This window comes from Armigeres subalbatus, chromosome 2 (assembly GCF_024139115.2).
Source record: "Armigeres subalbatus isolate Guangzhou_Male chromosome 2, GZ_Asu_2, whole genome shotgun sequence".
NCBI classification, from domain to species: domain Eukaryota; kingdom Metazoa; phylum Arthropoda; class Insecta; order Diptera; family Culicidae; genus Armigeres; species Armigeres subalbatus.
The window spans coordinates 66,946,427-66,960,867 of NC_085140.1; the positions used below are offsets into that span (position 1 = coordinate 66,946,427).

Sequence of the window (14,441 nt, forward strand, 5' to 3'; positions counted from 1 at the left end):
CTGAAGGTTCCTTTTGTCAATGATGATTCAAGGATAAGAGGAAATGCAGGCATGGCATGTACCTCTGTGCAAGGACGAATTTCTTGACAGCGAAAATAGTAAGTCCGTTCCAATTATTTATATTCTTTTTTTTGTGATACACTGCATTCAGTTTCAAACATAAAGTAGATAAATAGTTACGTGGAGATTTATATTTAATTTTCTAAAGTTTTTATGTTTTGCTGCCGACCTTTTGTTGTTTAACTAAGACTTCGTTTTCATAATAACTCTTTGCATATCAAAAGCAAGGTCTAGGCTTACGCGAATAAAATTCTGCATATACATATAATTATTATTAGTTCGTTTAATTTTGTTTTGACTTCTTGGTGAGTCCATTATATTCATTACAAAGAGCCAGAAAATCCATTATATCTATTGAACGGAATCCCAAAGGCAGTCTATTCTAGATTAGGGTGTCCCAAAAAAAATCAATGTTTGAAAAGTCATGGTGCTCAACCCTGAAATGAAAGATATACCTGTCTGGATAATTTTTGTAGAACAAACCGAATTTCTAAAAAATCGTTTAGAGGTCGCGCCAGATCGATTTTTGAAAAATGAGCCTTTTTTAGGTAAAAAATCAAATATTGAGTCCTTTCACATTTTTTTTTCAGGGTTACCCATTCGTTTTATATTTTTTTATTTTTCTGTGGATCTTCGCCCATATTCTCCATGAATTAGGTTTTGATATTATGCGTTTTTACAGTCTGCAGAACGTTTTAAATATCGAAAAATACACATTTTTTGGACGAATTTTTGAAGTTACTTCATCCTAACACAAAAAATATTTTTTTCTCGTTCGGAAAGACTTACAAAGCACAAAGAGCTATTTATAACGAGTATTTTTATAAAAAAATATTCAAGAAATGCTGTTCTGGGGCTGAGATATTGCAGTTTTAGTAAATAGTCAAAAAGTGTACAAATTCGATACTTTTTCTTTACATGTTATAATTTCATCAAGATTGTTAAGGTTAGAAGGTTAGTAGTGAGGTTAGTAGTGACGACACATGTTTTCAAACTGAATGTTTACATACGTGCTGAGCCTGCCTTGTTTTTTGTATGCCGTGAAAAGCATCCTATGATTGAATCAAAACTAATAAAGAGATCATAGTAAACCTGATTACTTTTATATTGCTACATATTAACATCATTTTGATGTGACATGGGTCATCATTTTATAACTGGCTTCATCCATATTCTCCGACCAAATCCTGTTATTCAGGTAACCAACTCTATCGGAAAGAAAAGGTATGTTACCTAGAAAATATTCTCATTTATTTGCTTTTGAATTGTTTTTAATTTAAATTAAAATATTGGTGCAATCTTGATGAAATTATAACATGTAAAGAAAAAGTATCGAATTTGTACACTTTTTGACTATTTACTAAAACTGAAATATCTCAGCCCCAGAACAACATTTCTTGGATATTTTTTTATGAAAATACTCGTTATAAATAGCTCTTTGTGGTATGTAAGTTTTTCCGAACGAGAAAAAAATATTTTTTGTGTTAGGATGAAGTAACTTCGAAAATTCGTCAAAAAAATGTGTATTTTTCGATATTTAAAAAGTTCTGCAGACTGTAAAAACGCATAATACCAAAAACTAATTCATGGAGAATATGGGCGAAGATCCACAGAAAAATAAAAAAATATAAAACGAATGGGTGACCCTGAAAAAAAAATGTGAAAGGACCCAATATTTGATTTTTTACCTAAAAAAGGCTCATTTTTCAAAAATCGATCTGGCGCGACCTCTAAACGATTTTTTAGAAATTCGGTTTGTTCTACAAAAATTATCCAGACAGGTATATCTTTCATTTCAGGGTTGAGCACCATGACTTTTCGAACATTGATTTTTTTTGGGACACCCTATTCTAGATGGTTTCACGTAGATTTTTCTCAACATTTAACTTAAATTTAAAAAATTGACTGACCGACCATTGTATATAATTATGAGAATTATGATTTTTTATAAACAATCTATAAATATTTAAATCACTTGGATATGGTTGAATAATTCTACACACTTAGATTATTTAACAGTATATATTTTTTAACGATCCTTCAACGTTCGGCAAACAAAAGGTTATATATCGTTTTGTTACTTTCATTTTGCGATAATCCAACAAAAAGGTTCGTAAAAACAATATAACTGAACATTTGCTTTCAATAAAAAGCGGTATGTTTTTACAGTACCTATAATAGTTGTCAAATGAAATGCATTTGAAGTTTCGAAACATGATTTTAGTTTCATAGTGAAATCCAATGAAAAATATATTCATTAAATAACATAATACTTTACATTTTATACATTATATTATATACACGTATGATACTTGTTATTGTTATCAAGTTAGCCATCAACCATTTTCAGAGTATAAAGGGTTGATTACAGAGTTTACAAAATGAATGAATCGTTAAAATTTGGCTGATGGAGATTACTGTGATTTTATTGTATATTAATGACTTTATATTTATTATTATGTGTTTACTACACTGCCCATAATTCCATATTTGTCACATATGAATAGGAAATTCAACAACGATGGTACTGACATGCGATCACAAATAGTATAGCTATTGTATATTACATTATTCATGTGGTTACGAAAAGACAACCGAGATATACGTTATCCGTGCAATGATAATGTGTATAATATGTGTACACTGTGTATAATATTTATTGAATTAGGTTTTGATTATTGTATCTATTTTATTTCGTGACATTTAACAAAATTTATTCAATTTAAGCCAACAGCAATGTATTTTCATTTGTTGATCAAAATCATTATCACCATATCAGGGTGGAAGGGGAATTTAATTTCTTTTTGCTCTTTTTTCGTTTCAGAGAGCGAGCAAAGGCGCTTAAACCTAAGCTATTAGCCAGGGAAAGGCTAATACCTTCGCCCCATCCGAGGGAAATCATCGGCAAGGATAATGGAGTGACATAAATTTCTTAGCAAAGTCTATTTTTCTAATTTTCTATCATTTGCTTATAATGATACTCCTAAACCACATACCCTACCCACCATCCAATTCCTTGACATCTATGAGGGCGTCGGTGAGTCGCTGGCCTCTCGTTAAGTAGATGTCATATCATCATTTCCTTCCCTTTCCTAGTAACGGAGAAGATGGACGTGGCCGGCAATGATAGCTTTCATGTTTTATCATTTTGGATTTCAATTGATTTCCATTGAATCCCAAATGGAAATCCATAAGCAATTGGGGTAAGAAAGGTAAAGAATATACATGACAACTATCAGTATGCAATCTACGAAATACTCCGTTACAACGCAACGCAACGCAATAAGTAAGAGGCATGAGGGTGGATTTTATATATCAAGCGAAAGATTTTACTTCCTGCTCCTTAGAACAGCTGTGAAAGCCACAATAAAATTTGTTATAATAATCAAAATAGATTAATCCATAATAGGAACGCATGCACCAGTTGTGGCACTATTCTTAATTTTGGTTCCTTATTTGGCAAATCCCATTGTTTTCTTATGGGATTGGCCAAAATAGGGACCACTAGTGCCACAACTGGTGCAAAGGACGTCAAAAATTAAGCAAAATCAATTTTTACAATTATGCTTTGCTTGTTTTGGAGGAGATCAAAGGTGTTATCGTATCATATGAATATGCTTTATCGATATGAACTTGGTTTGCGGTGATTTGATTGGTTATTTGGCAAATAAAGCACTAGTGCGACAACTGGTGCTATAGCCACAACTGGTGCATCTAGCCTATTTACTCATTGAAGAAAATTTGTATCTGCTCAACCTTCTCCTCTATAAAATTGTGACTGAAAGCATCCATGTGAATACATTTTACGACACGCGCTTGTGGTTCTGCTGATGAAGGCAACTTTCCAATCACTAATTGCAACAAAACCAGAGCCAGAACCATGTGAAGAAATTGCACTGGAGTGTTGCTGACCCCAACGACAGTCACTCGATAGCTTGCCGCTTGAACGCTACAGGTGCAGAAATCACCGTTATCGATGCTGGGACCGCTATCGACGCCATCGTTCTGTCCGCTCTCTGCGCCATGCCAACTCTTCGTGTCTACTTACCGGTGATGTTGAAAATGTGTTTTTTAGGAACTTATTATCCAGCAGCTTCCTAAGATGCTCAATGTTCAATCATAATTATTTAGGCTTGAGAGGTATTTTGAGTTGTTTGGTGGAAATATAAAGTATCCACAGTTTAGTACCGTGCAAATTCATACTTCGGACGCTTAAGCTTAAGCTTTTTGCCATGAGCTCAGTCTGTTAGCACACATTTTAAGTCTCACCGTTATACTTACTGTGCACTATGGGGAAAAGGGTGGCCATTAATCGAAAAACTTACCATCTCCAATTTGTCTAATTTATATATCATATGAAAGTATACACCCTAGATAAGAGAATCGGAAAATATTGAAGCGCTATGATTATTCAGTCAAAATGTATAGGCTGGCGAAGTGAAAAAAACTAATAAAAATAAAAAAAATCGTTCCTTACTTTGATTTGTATGTTATGAAGTCAATTTTTATCCTAATCTAATCTAATCTAATCGAACACAAACGCAGCCAGTACAAAGAAAGCATCCTGGAAAATCATTGAATTGGATGACGCCCAATAATTTTTCTTGTCAATATTGAGGCTCACAGCATACCAGTGGTATGACATAAACTTCAAAGCGGCCAGGCCCACTGCGTTGTGTTTGCCGCAGAGATGATTCTTCGAGATGTATCGTGTTCAAGTAGTCACTTCAACATGATACATATCACGAATCTACAGGGGTTGAAGGATGCGTGGACATACCGTACCATACGCACCGCGTTCTTTTTAAGTTCTTATTTTGGTAGTTGTATATAAATAAATATGTAGTGAAATGAATAACATTATGATAAGAAATTATATTCAATTTTATATATATTTGTAGAATACAACATCAACTAGAAGCCGAAGTTAACTCGGGATGTACATCTCTTGTAGAAGAAGCTGGAAATTGTAAAGAATTTATTTATTATTTAGAATGTTATATATCAGATAGCAGTTTATGTACCAGGAAGTCGTCTAAATAAAAGATACATGGCGGGTTGTGAAGCTTTCCTTCCCGGGATGTTTTGTAGTAGGCTATGAAAATATTTAATCAGTATGAAGGTACATAATAAAATAATATAAATATATAAAAGCATAAAAATATGAGAATTTTATAATATGAAAATAAAAAACATAAAAATACAATGTAATAATAGAATAAAATTTGCTATATGAAAACATGAAATAAAAAAATTAAGATACAAAAATGTGAGTACATAAAAACAAAAAAACATGAGAATATTATAATATCGAAAATTTTAAAATATAAAATGTGATATTAAAGTATAAAATTTTGAAAATATGACAATATAAAGATCTGGAAATAAGATAATATAAAAATACTAAAAAAATGAATTTCTGTCTGTCTGAACCTTATAGACTCCGAAACTACTGAACCGATTGGCGTGAAAATTTGTATGTACAGGTTTTTGAGGCCGAGGAAGGTTCTTAAGATGGTTCGAAACCCATCCACCTTTTGGAAAGGGGGGGGGGGCTCCCATACAAATGAAACACAAATTTGTGCATAACTCGAGAACTAATCCGAGAATAAATCAATTTTAGGCGAAACGAAGTTCGTCGGGTTTCCTAGTAAATAATAAAAAAATAAAAATACAAAAATATGAAAACGGAAACATGAAAATATAAAATTATGCAAATGTGCTAATTAAATTATAACAAACTAAAAGTATGAAGATATAAAAAAGACAAAAAAAAAATAAAATCTGAGAATTAAATATTTAAAATTATAACAATATGAAAATATGATATGAAAAAAATTCAAATATATGAAAATACAAAAGATTAAAATATGGAATTTGAAATATAAAATTACAAAAGTATAAAAATATGAACATATACATGTTAAAGCATGAAAATATAAAAGCACCATAATTTGTACATAAATATAAAAATAGGAAAAATATAAGAATATGGAAAATATGATAATATAAAAATATTATAATATGAAGGTGTAATAACATGAAATTATATAAATATGAAAATAAAAAAATATAAATATAATATTTTAAAAATATTAACATAAAGTATCAAATATGAAAGTGGAATGTTAAATTTAAAGAAATATAAAAATATGATAATAATATAATATAATAATATGAAAATTTTAAGACGCAAAAATAATAAAACATGAAAGTGTAAAATTAGGAAAGTATAAGATACAATTAAAAACAATAAAATGTAAAATATGAAATTAAAAAAATATAGGGGTTAAAAAAAAAAATATGAAAAATAATACATATAATATAATGAAATATGAAAAATAAGTATAATGAAATATGGAAAATAAATATAATACGAATATATGAAAACACGAAAGCATGGCATTGCTGCGGTATACTTCGTGGACTGGAAACTAGTGATACTCATGTTTCCTTTGAAATCTTTGTCCAGATTGCTATCAGAAATCAAGGTGTGTGCAGTCCTTAATTCCAATCTGTGACAAAAATGACAAAAGCATTAGAATTACTATTCCTGGCCACGCTTATCTGTACCGTTACTAGGGAGAGGAAGAATAAGTACCACGGAGTTGGATATTGGGAAGGTATTCGTTGGGTCAGGATGTGCCTGTAGCTGGCAATGTGACCATGGTAGAACTTACCCCGTAACACACCACGAAGAGGTATCTACCCAGCATTACGGGTAAATTATGAAATCAATTTTTAGCCAAATATAATGTTTTATATACCATTTCAAAGACTGAAACCTTAGCTTTTCGAGAGTTTGGTTTATTTTGCACGCAAAGATTGATATCAAAAAGTTGTAGAAGAAAAACTTTAATTATCATAATTCTATAAAAATGATCCCGTTCCGCTATAAAATGGTCCCGCAAACCTAATGTCCCCAAATGTCCCCTCATCTGTAAATGGGGGATAGTACCACCTTTAAGTGAGTGATTTGCTTGCGCACATTTGCGCTTTTACGAGAACGCTGTAATCAAAGTTTTCTTGAAAATTGTAGTTTTTATTCTCTATACCTCGCAATTATTAAAAAATGAACAACATTATTACTAGAAATATGGTTGCTTGCTATTTTATGCATGCTGTACTGGAAACAACCAAAAAAATGCCCAAAAAAAAGTGAAAAAAAAAATTTTTCTTGGAAGACATTTTCTGAAGGGTTGACGATGGCCCTTAAAGGGTTAAAAAAGGTTCCTAAATATTCTTTCACATAATAAATGTTGCCTAGAAACAGTTTTCATTGAAAAAATATTTTTGGCCGGCAATTTGTATAAGAATTCCCCATAGTGCTGTGTGGCATTGGACAGGCCTATTATCATGAACAGGTCTAGCATGCATGCGTCAAATGACAGATCGTGTCAGTCATCGTGAGTATACACATTCGCAGTCAGTCGATCCCCCCTTCCTCGCGAGTCCAGCAGTACAAACATGATGAGTGACAAATATGCGCGATGTTGTATTGCACATTTGGCGATCCTGCCAGGTGTTCTTAAAAATCTATCGCATGAAGTCACCCATCATGTTAATATAAGTGTGTGAAAGAAAACAATTTCGGACGTAGCCGAAAAAGTAAAAGCAGCGGAGCTTTTTGTATCGGTAAGAAGAGTGACGATTAATGTATCTTTGTCAATGGGATTCTGCTTTTTGGTTGTTGTCCACGGACCCAAATCCGATTTTTTTTTTCGCAATGGTTTGGACAGTTTTGTTTGCTTGCTCTGATTTGGGAGATAAATTTATCCCTCAGTGTCAAATTACCTCAATACTGATTTCTTTTGCGAAAGTGTGTGCGAATTTTGAATGTTTACGTTTGTTACAGGAGAAAATGATGCAAAACGCCCACACTACTGAATAATGCAACATGATACAATCATGAAAACAATAAGCAAACTACAGTTTTAAAACGATTTTGCGCTCAAAACAAGTTCATTTTGAAAATTAAATGTTAAAATGTTCAAATGTTTTTATTACAATAGTTTGAATTATCAAGAATACGTATTCGTACTATTCTTTGAATCTAAGTGTAATGGATTGTAATGTGTTAGAGAAATTTTCTACTTTGAGGATGGCTAGTGTTGGCTACGAGGTTGGCTAAGTTTCGAAAGATCGGGGTACTCTTTGAATGTTTTTCAACTATTCTTTGGAAAATTTAAGGTTCAATTTGGGATGGGACTTGCGAAGAGAAAGTGTAACGTCATCTGCATTCAGCCAAACGCTACTACGAACTATCAGATGCAGCTAGCATCTTGAATAAAATATTTTGAATTACATTTGATTATCAAAGACTTCTCTCCTTTGAAGAGTATTAGAACATATCCGTGATGCCTAATATTATAAAGTTATGAATGTGTTTTATTCCGATATGAAAACCATCGTGAAACATAAATTACACTTTCACGAATTGGAAACACTTATAGTGCTATGAAAAGTCGGTCAACTGTGATAAGAAGAAGAATAAAAGACAAAACTATGAAAAAGAAGAATCGTTTTCGCATGCGTTGTCTCGGGGAGCGACAGAGTTCAATAAGGAGAGCTTGATTGGTGTAGCTGTAGATGAATCACAGTTCTGCGTGGTGAATGTTCACATTCAAGTGAATGATCACAATTATGCGTGGTGGAACGCCCGTATTCAAGTGTTTCTTCCTCTGCGTTGGTGGGACGCCCGCAAGAAGAACGGTGTTATAGTTTGGTGTTGTAGATCCGAAAGGTCACAGGTACACAAGAGATTTGATTTAACTGAGATTAGATATTCGGCCATGATTTGGAGCTGTTTATCGGGCTTTTTTTAGTTACGGTATCTGTTTTTTTGCTGGTTGTTTCACAACTGTGAATGCACAGTGGATTGGACGTGTATTCGAAAAAAGTAGAAGTAGTGGTAGTGATTTGAAGTACAAGTGAAATGTTACTTCACGAGTTGCGAGTACAATTGCGAGTCGAGACGCCCACTGCACGGGAGTTCCTTGAGAGTGGTTTCCCATATGCATGTGTGCCACCATTTAAGTGTGTTCTTCGATTATGAAATGAGATGCTCGCAATACAATGGTGTGCCTGGAATGATTGTTTGCTGCAAGATGCTTTTGTATCATGATGAGAGAGTAACCGAATGATACATAATATGTCGTAGGTGTTATTTTTTTTCATGCAGAAGAAAAGGGTGACAGCATTTTTTTTTTGGAGTGGAGGGGAGATGTGTGGCATTAGACAGGTCTATTATCATGAAAAGGTCTAGCATGCATGTGTCAAATGACAGATCGTGTCAGTCATCGTGAGTATACACATTCGCAGTCAGTCGATCCCACCTTCCTCGCGAGTCCAGCAGTACAAACATGATGGGTGACAAATATGCGCGATGTTGTATTGCACACTTACCATCACAATCGTAAAGCATATTGCTTATCTTTTTAACACGGGATTAGAATCGGTGTGTAGAATCCTTGTAATTAATGAAAACGTACGACTTCTGTTTTACCCCAACTCCGGACAGCAGCAACATTGAATTCATATTTCGGACAGCAAATTGCACAATATTGAGAAGAAATATTGCAAATAATTATCACTAGATAGCTCAGACTGACATTCAATGATTTCGTGACATTAAATTAACATGAATTATTGCGACATTTACTCCTGTTTAGACTTACCCAGAATAAATTATCATCACAGTCGAATCTCGCACTCGATTTCGCAGTGCGTCAAGGTTACTGCAGAGTGAGGTTATCTAATTTTTCCATACAATATTTCTCGGGTACTTATTCAAAAGGACGTATGTGATTTTGTAAACAAAGATTCAAACGTCGATTTGTCCGATCTGATAGTCCACTCACGCAAACCATCACCATAGACAGATAGGGGGACGCTACGGCTACCTGTTGGTGGTGTTGGTTTGCGTGGGAGTGCAATCAGATTGAACAAATCGACGTTTGAATCTTTGTTTACAAAATCACATACGTCCTTTTGAATAAGTACCCGAGATTTATTTTGAAATCTCTTATTTTGATTGGCCTTGCATCTGACAATCAGAAAATTCGATAGTCAACAATAAAAATAGTTTGTTTTCATCATCGTCTCAAAGCAGTTGACAGTGCGAAGTTCGAAAACGGGGTGAGAGGGATTATCACAGAAAACTAAACAATTGTGAAAAGAGCAATAGGGGGAATAACGGCTTTGGCAGGTTTTGTTCTATTATTGGCAGGGGGTTTTTTATGACTGACTAGGCTCAAATTTGGCCTAAACGTTCTTTGCATATCAAAGAATATTGTGGCCAAATTTCATAAAATTTGGTCGACAAAAACCCCCCTGCCAATAATAGAACAAAACCTGCCAAAGCCGTCTTTCCCCCTACTAGAATGAAACTATCCTAAATAAAGCCAAAACTATGAGCCCTTTTAATTCATCTGGATGAATTAAAAGGGCTCATCATCATGAAAACCTTCCATACAATTACAATTGTGTCCGAAGTTTGAGTATGTCCGAATTTTGATTATCCACGGTATTTTGGGATTGGGTCTTGTTGTCATTATCCTGCTGAAAGACTCCTTGTAAACCTAACTTCGCAGCACCAGTGCTCAAATTTTCTCTAAGGAGGCGAATTTTCTTTTTGCGATCCACAATATCTTCAATGATATGTAATTTTTCTACATCGGTTGCACTCATGCACCAACAGACCATAATGCAATCCCCGTCATGCTTTACTGTTGAACTGAGACTCTGCAGCTGAATCTTGGTATAATTTTCACCATACCATGTTTCGGCCATCTGATCCAAATATGTGTTACCGCCCAATAGTCGTCACAATGTGGAGATAATCCTTAATAAGGACCAAACATTATTTAAAGGCACTAAGGTAGGAATTTTGTTAAATAAAACTTAGTTAGACACAAAATTTGATAAAACGGTTAAATTGAAAAATGTACATGCTATAAAAAGACCCCTCCACCGGGGTATACTATAAAGAGCAACTATCTCGATGGGATCACCTCATACATGCGGCACGACCCTTCTAACCGAAGGAAAGGACACGGTAGGAAGCGAAAAGACGGAAAGTAGAGAACGGATAAAAGCCAGGGGAGTCAGTTAGCGTCGGTTCGTGGTAAGGGATAGAGAGTGTACCGAGCTCGTTATTCAAAATTCCCGTAGTCAATACCACCGCGTGGCGCGCATATCCGGAAAAAGAAGTGGCCGGGACAATTTCAGTGACGAGTGACCGGAAAAGTTCCAAGCCGTCGAAGGAACATCGAAAACCTTTTTCCGTACCAATGGCCAACGAGCCCCAATAGTTATTTCGTTGGACCACACGCGGCGGAATGGAAGAACCAACGATATTGAGGATCTGGTCCACAAAGGTCCGGAGGGTTCACTTACGCTTTTGAAATCCAATCCGATGTGTTCTCTATCCGTCAGCGGGTACTAGGGCCGGCTGCCTTTAATTTCCTCCCAAAATGGAGCCATCGAAGTAGAAAGGCCATTCGTTGAGCGTCGCCACAACGGACGCCATCTTGAAACCCGTGACCAAACAGCGAGGGTCACGAAACGAACGTCCACAGGCCACCCTATAAGAAGTTCCCGAAAGTTCTCGTCCCAGTCGCGGAACCTTGACGACTCAATCGACATCGACCCGCAAGCGCTGGTAAGGATCGGGAGAGTGAGGAAGATAGGCCCCCTCCCATCCCTTGCTTCGCAGAACCTTGACGACTCTGATAAGGATCGGGAGAGAGAGGAAGATAGACCCCCTCTCGGTACTCTACGTCCCAAACTGCTGCTGCAAGACAATCCGGACCCAATAGGTGTATCAACGGACCCATCGCACCGAGAGAAACGCAACATTCCCCCCCCCCCTGGGGAAAAAGAACACGTGAGATAATGCATGTACATTCTGACCCATTTCTATACACCTAAATGTAAGGGCCCCAACGGTTTCTGTAACGGCCGCATCGATCGCTAGCATGTTCTAAATTATGCTTAAAACCAAAAATTGTTAAGTAAAGAGATATATGCATGTTAAGCTAAATGATTTGTTATTCTGTAACTCTATATTTGGTCCATGGTGTGTCCCTGATTGTTTTCTGCACTGTGACGTCATCGAATCTACAGTTTCCACTTGATTGGTGAGGTGAGTAGCCCGAAGCAAGTTTCGCCGACCCTGAGAGGGTGTAGCCGCGGGGCTAGTCGGTCATCACATATGATGTATTTGCTTTTGTCAGGAAATATGACTTCGGGCGATATTCCAGATGTGACAAATGTGTTCAAAAACATTCTGATATGTATTCATCTGATGTTGGGTTCTTCTTTCGAAAACATGAAGTTTGATACGTCGCATGCTTGGGTTTGAAACCGGATGAGAAGTGTCCAGAGCCCTTGGGAACCAGCCCCGGGGACATCCGGAACTAAATTGTGAGGATCAAAAATGATGAATCGATATTAAATTTTGATGTTATTCCAGAGATCGCTAAAGCTAGTCATCCTGAACTCGTCAGATATTTTTCTGACTCCGAAGTCGAAAGAAAAAATTTCTTATTAGAAATTTAAAAATAAATATGAGATACTTCTATGACATTTTATTGTCTTGTTTGATTTAAACGTTAACTGTAATAATGTGATTCCAAAAGTAATATCAAAAGATCGCAAGGTATTTCACTTCACAGGGCCCTCAGCTTGGGACAGTTAATATATCAATCTGACTTTTTGGGCTGATGCTTCATTCGCTCTGAAAATTTCTGAGGGCGGGGTAGGAAAATCAATTTTCAACATGGCTAGAAAGTCCGAGTCATTGTTGCTAAAGCTTCACTCCAAGCACAAATATAAAACAAATGTTGGATAACTATGGCATAACTATGGATGATTACTATCAGCCATGTTTTGGGTAACGATCATGATTTGTCAGATATATCCTGTAATTGTGGTGTGAAATTGACTTCAGTAATAGGCAGCGAATAGTCATTTTAACACCTGTACCTATTGTTCAACTTACTTCAATTAAATTGTTTCTTCTTGCTAAGGATCAAAAAGCCACAGAAATAAGCAGAAACAAAAATTTCAGATTACATTGAAAAAGGTGTGAAATTTCAAAGAAGGATGTAGAAAAAAGCCTAATACGGATAGTTAAATGGCCTGTATGGCCGGTACTGTATGTAATGAGACTAACACGATGATACTTTTCCCAGTGAAGTGGAAGTTGAGGTCCTATACCGGTTCGGGAATAGAGCTCAGCCACCTTCAAGATGGTCTTGCTTTGTAGTCGCCCACCTTACGTACGGCTAAAGAAGGCCCCATAAAGCATGATGTTGATTGTTATTTTTGCATCTTAATTCCTTAATATTTTTTCACCACTGATACAGCTAAACAATATGTATAAAAAATAATATTTACCTCAAATCATTCTACCCGAGTCGTATACCGTAATCAGCGGTTTCGTGCCACAAATCACTATCTAATTAGTCACCTTATGCAACCAACCAAAACTTTGCTGAAGACATTCGCCCGGAAAAAAATACACCCATTTGTCATGTTCAGCAACGAATCACGCACGACGCATCCAACCGGCTAAACGCTATCCGCCTCCCCCTAACGCAATGTACACAATCCAGCATTCTCGTTAAGAAGGCGAAGGCCACCACGATAATCTAATTATCTTCTCGCTAGCCGGGTAGATCCCGTGAAAACGCGATATCGCTGAATCTGCTCTCGTCGCCACTGTCGCTGCACCATATATAACCATAATCATCGATGATCACCATAATCATCGTCCGCGCCATCATCCCGCCACGAGAGTGACAACATGCCTGCGACGCGGCCACGAAGACTACGCGAATTCGCACTACATGAGAGTTTGCTTGTTTACCTATTTGGTCCGTTTTGGATCGCGACGACGTCAACGACGACGGCGGCGGCGGCGACAACTCCCACACTCTTGCCTCCCCGCGGGGCTCATTCATATAGCACTTTATAGCCACGCGACAGCTAAACGAGTTCGAGTGTCCAGTCAGGCGCCCATAGACGCTTCTAAATGGACCCACTGGACTTTAAAGGAGCACTACTCGCGAAATATTAGTCCAGTTTAGAACGAATCCAACTCCGTATGCAGATTCATCGACGGTCATCTCGCTACTGATAAGGAAGTCAACCCATCCCAATGAACTGAAGCTGCGATGCTGATGCGGTTGGCTTCGGTGTGCGGTGGTATTGGGTGCTCTTTCAAGATTCCGAGCTCGTTTCTGCCTTCTTGAAGTGTATCCCGAGACAAGGCATGGCGGTATCTCACGCACCTACCTCTCCTTGTATTTAGGTGGTTAGAAGGAAGCAGCAAGTGGGTATGTTGGTGTGGATGTAGGGGAGGGTGGCGCCACTTG

The 14,441-nt window shown here is 36.5% G+C and overlaps 1 protein-coding gene across 10 annotated transcripts in view; it reads right to left on the reverse strand.

Annotated features, from left to right (window-relative positions):
* LOC134208787 (diuretic hormone receptor-like) overlaps window positions 1-14,210 on the reverse strand; it is a 192,790-nt gene extending 178,580 nt beyond the window's left edge. For 3 of the 10 annotated variants that reach the window (XR_009978699.1, XR_009978698.1, XM_062684739.1), the window contains exon 1: window positions 13,934-14,210. The gene's annotated coding sequence lies outside the window, so the exon portion shown is untranslated. Of the gene's footprint in view, window positions 1-13,461; window positions 13,559-13,933 lie in introns of all 10 variants that reach the window. The other 7 variants (XM_062684731.1, XM_062684732.1, XM_062684734.1 and 4 more) reach the window with 3 other exon arrangements.
* Between the last annotated feature and the right edge of the window lie 231 nt (window positions 14,211-14,441).